Source organism: Tupaia chinensis, unplaced genomic scaffold (genome assembly GCF_000334495.1).
Source record: "Tupaia chinensis unplaced genomic scaffold, TupChi_1.0 Scaffold142716_1, whole genome shotgun sequence".
Classification (NCBI taxonomy): Eukaryota; Metazoa; Chordata; class Mammalia; order Scandentia; family Tupaiidae; genus Tupaia; species Tupaia belangeri.
The window spans coordinates 5721806-5726580 of NW_006202562.1; the positions used below are offsets into that span (position 1 = coordinate 5721806).

Genomic DNA, 4775 nt, shown 5'->3' on the forward strand with positions numbered 1-4775 from the left:
AAAAAAAAAAAAAAAAAAGCCATTGCCTTGAATGTGGAGCCTCCATGGCAAAGAGAGAGATTTGTCTACTCATTATAACTTAGTATTATATAAAGAAACATCACACATCCAAACGCTTTGTTTTTAATGGACATCTACCTAAAAACAAATCTTCATTCTAATATTGATTTAGTTGAGTATTTTTCCAACTGCCTAATATATTCCAATCAACTGCTATGAATCTGGTAATGATTTAAGACTATAGGAAGAAATAATTAAAAGTTCTATTCAGAAAAAATAGAAGTACTTTGCAGAGTAGGATCCAAATCCTTTGGGAAGAAAACTTCACATTAATTGTCAACAGGCGGTTATTCTTTCTTCACACTACTAATTCCGTCAGAGGGGTTGTCACCCAGGATTTGCAGTAAGCAGAGCGTATTGCATGAAACGATCAGTAATAGTACTCGTCTCTCTGGAATATCCAACTGCTCTCACTTTGCTTGTTCAAAACCCAGACATTGAAAAGGTGGTTGAGGTATAAGACTAAAGGCTTTCCGGAGTATCCACAAGTTTTCCAACTTTTTTTTGAGTTAGTAGACAGAGGATGAAACAAGAAGGGAAAGTGATCATAAAGGAACTGCTAGAGGAAAAAGAACGCACACTTAAAAACAAAGCAAAATACAACTGTTGGCATGTCGCGATCTGCAGCCTGAAGAAAGGGCTCGCCGGCATGTGTCTGGACTAAAAGCATTTTCTCTTTCAAAAATAAAAACTTAACAGTCACCACAAAATTCATGAACTACATTAAAACTCCCCAAAAGATCCATGAACTATCTCAGCTTACTATTCTGCTTCTACGTTCCAAGTCACTCATGTGACAAAAAAGCACCCAAATATTCGGGGCCAAAAAAGAGTCATTGCCTTTGAACTAAAGACCTCTGGATCATCTCTAAAAAAATAACCAACTTGGGAACCAGCAGTTAGCGTAATGGCTATGTCGCTGGACTACCACGTAGTCGACCGCGGTTCGCGTCCCAGACCCGGTGGCTTAAAACTCACTCCGGGCGTGTGTGCGTGCGTGCCCAAGATCCCCAGAGGAGAATGGAGGAGAAGGGATTGCGGCATGGCCATCCCCCCTGGGGGGTGATTTCTCTCTTTCTCTCTCTCTGTCTCTGTCTGTCTGGCGAGTGCATACGCCCTATGGCAAAAACCTCTTCCAAAAAAAGAAACCACAACTTACCATTCAAGAGACTATGGTCATTTCATATTATAGCAGACTGTAACTTCAGTTAGTTTATAAATAACTTTAAAAACTTATGAATAAAATGCACCATGCTACATCTGTGAAAAAGCGATCATGTTTTAATTCTGGGTTAAATATGACTAATACAGTGTGAGCTCGAATTAGAAAAATTAAGATGCTAAATAAACTGCTAGGGACTTTCATAATGGGGAAGGGTCAATGAAAAATTTTCTCTACATATGATATGATCATTAACAGACTAGTAGATCTTATTTGGAATGATAAGGCAAAAACAGTAAAACCACATGTTTCCTATACAAAGTTACACATTGTCTTCTGTAGGGATAGCTATCATACATGAAGAAACAAAGAGGCGATCATTCTATTGCACACCCAGGAACATTAGGGAATCTGGTCTTAGTATGATCTAGTCATCTTCTTCCTCTCCATCATCCTCAGCATCTCGTTTCCTCTTCTCTCCTCGAAGACCTTCATCTCCCTCTTCCTCTTCTTCTTCCCCTTCTTCAACATAGTCATCATCATCTTCTTCATCCTGAATTTCTTCTTTCATCATATTTGAGAGGCCCACCTCCTCTTCTTCCTCTCCCAGTTAGTTCGGAGCCTGCTTCATCTTCATCCTCATCCTCATCTTCATCCTCTTCCTCCTCTTCTTCCTTCAGGTGGACCAGCCTCATCTTCTTCTTCATCTTCATCATCTTCATCATCTTCATCTCCATCCTCCTCCTCCTCCTCCTCTTCAGAGTCTGGTGCTTCATTATCTTCCTGATCAAATCCATCTAAGTAGGTGATTTGTTGCAGCAGTTCAAATATACTTTCTCTATAATCTTCCAGGTTTCTGATGTCACAGTTAAACGAGTCCAGACTTTTTTTCTTTTGGAGAGGTTTTTTTTTCGCTATAGGGCGCATGCGCTCGCCAGACAGATAGTCATAGAGACAGAAAGCGAGAAATCACCCCCCCAGGGGGGATGGTCACGCCGCAATCCCTTCTCCTCCATGCTCCTCTCGGGATCTTGGGCACGCACGCACACTCGCCCAGCGTGTTTTAAGCCACCGGGTCCAGGACGCGAACTGCGGTCGACTACGTGGGAGTCCAGTGACATAGCCATTATACTAACTGCTGGTTCCCACGAGTCCAGGCTTTTCAAATTTTTAAGATTTTGCAGAGCTTCTACTGTACCGAGATTTTTAATTTTGTTTCCACTTAGATTGAGGTGGGTAAGATTTGGACATTTCTCTGCTAGGACTTCCAAGCCTCCAGAAATTATATTGTCACTAAGTTCCAACTTCTGAAGTTTATGTAAGCTGGGAAGCCTGGCCAGTGAACTTAGCTCCACATTAGCCATCCTCAGAAACTCTAGTTCTTTAAAAGTATCATTAAGGCCTTCAATTTCCCCATTGACACACAGACAATTATCAAGGACTAACTCTGTCACCTCCTCCGGGGCTCTGTTCCTTAACCTCAGGTTAATCCTCTTCTTCATCTCCATGTCCTCCTCCTGCTCTTCTGCCACTATTCTCCTCCCTTCCCCTTTCCTACTTTCCCACTACCCTCTACCCTAAAAATTTTAAAGATTTGGAAATGAATGAAAAGAAACACAAATATAAATGCCCACTTCCACCAGATAGGTGTAGGGGAGAAAGAAGATAGCAAATGGAGTCCAAGGAGTTGGGACTCTAACTCGGCTGCTCCCACCTCCTTGTCCACACACTCACGTGCACACGCACACGCACGCATGCACATGTGCACACACACACACATACACACACCCGCAGTTCCTTCCCCTTCAATGGCTGCTCAGAGACTGAGTCGGAGTGACTTTTAAGCTACCGGGTCCAGGACTCGAACGACAGTTGACTACATGGGAGTCCAGTGACATAACCATTACACCATCTGGTGGCCCCAAACACATGGTTTTTAATGGCTATGTGGATTTGGATATAAACACCACAACAATCCTTTTGACCAGTTAGGAGGAAAAAAGTTGTGCTGAGTCTCTGGGGCCTCCATAGAAGATAATCTCTCTCTGTTCATTTTTGCCAATGGCCAGCCTGGTTTATTCTGGAGGACTTAAATTTTCCTTCGCTTTTGCAAATCATACACTTTTCTAAGAAGCCCCGGGAAATGTCAACTCGTGGAAATGAATTAGCAATTTCTGGTCGATATGGCCCAATCATTAAGCCATTGATTAGACGTCTCCAGAACTCATCCTCGTCTGGCCATCGAGGCTGTTTTATTGACCGGGTCTGAGCCGAGTGGGGATCTGGCAACCCACTCAGCCACTGGTCACGCTGACGGCTAGAAACAGCAGGCCCACCTGCTGGAGGGAGTTGTATTCACTGGCCTTAGGAAAAAGTGTATGTGCTATGGGGGAAAGAGGCGTGGATTAAAGGTACACTTTAAAAGCCCAAACCTCACCGCCAAGGCCAAGGCCTTTCCTGCGATGAACAGGAATGGTAAGCCGCAGGAGAGCAGCTGCATTCCCCGGTCCCCAGACGGGTCTGTGAGAACCACTGGGCTACACACTAGCTAGGGAAAGGAGGGGAGGCAGGCAGCGGAGATGCTGGTCTCTTTCCAGTGTTTGAATTTTTTTTTTTTTAATGAAAAGCATTTTCATTTTTTTCTTTGTGTGATAATGGCGTTTTTGCTTTTAGAGCCAGGAAGAGGATCTCCAGCCGCCACTCACCACTCACACCTGCACTGAAGTTTGTTCTAGCTGGAAACTCGCCACGAGGTGCCTCTTCTCCCAGTGGGCACTGCAGCTGGTGGCCTCACTCCCACATGCCCTTCCCTTCCTGGTGCAGACACTATCTTAGATTTCATCGTTTCTTTTTCTGTTTTTGGCTGTAAGGTGCATGCACTTGCCGGAGGGAGGCAGAGAGAGAAAGGGGGACAGTGAGAAACCAGCCTCCAGGAGAGATGGCCATACTGCAATGCAATCCCTTCTCTTCCATTCTCCTCTCAGATTTTGGGTACTCACACACATGTCCAGTGTGTTTTTCAAGCTGCGAGGTCCAGAGCTCAGTCCAGCCGACCATGTGGGATCCAGTGCTGTGACCACCACGCTGCCGGCTGGAGAGATGGAGAAGGGACTGTGGCAAGACCCTGCTCCCTGTGAGGGGTGCTTTCTTGCTTTGTCTGTCTCTCTCTGTCTTTCTCTGGTGACCGCACATGCCCTCTGGCAAAACTGAAAACACACAAAACCAAAATCAGACTAGATGAAGTGGGGTCTTTTTGATGTGGCTCAGCTGTTGGGGATGCCCTTTGTCCCCTAGCCCGGCTGGCATCCCAGGCCTCCCTGGGCCACGGCAGGCTGAGCGTGCCGAGCCTGGCCAGGAGGTCGGGCTGATATGGAGGCGGACTTGTGAACACGCTTTCTGAGTCTATCCTGCCCATGTCTTGAGCTGTATGCATGCGGAGGATGCCGGAATGAGGCAGGGGCAGGTCTTCCTTCCTGTTGTTTCTGTAAGAGGGTGCTGTGCACTGCCTTGAGAGACAGAGAGGGAAGGACAGAGGGAGAAATCACCATCCAGC

General features: G+C 45.5%; 1 protein-coding gene and 1 pseudogene across 1 annotated transcript in view; both read right to left on the minus strand.

The window, feature by feature from the left end:
* The window catches only part of CFAP61 (cilia and flagella associated protein 61), a 389757-nt gene that overhangs the window by 15916 nt on the left and 369066 nt on the right, over nucleotides 1–4775 (minus strand). The gene's annotated exons all lie outside the window — the stretch shown is intronic.
* LOC102493098 (acidic leucine-rich nuclear phosphoprotein 32 family member E-like) lies at nucleotides 1625–2766 on the minus strand (annotated as a pseudogene).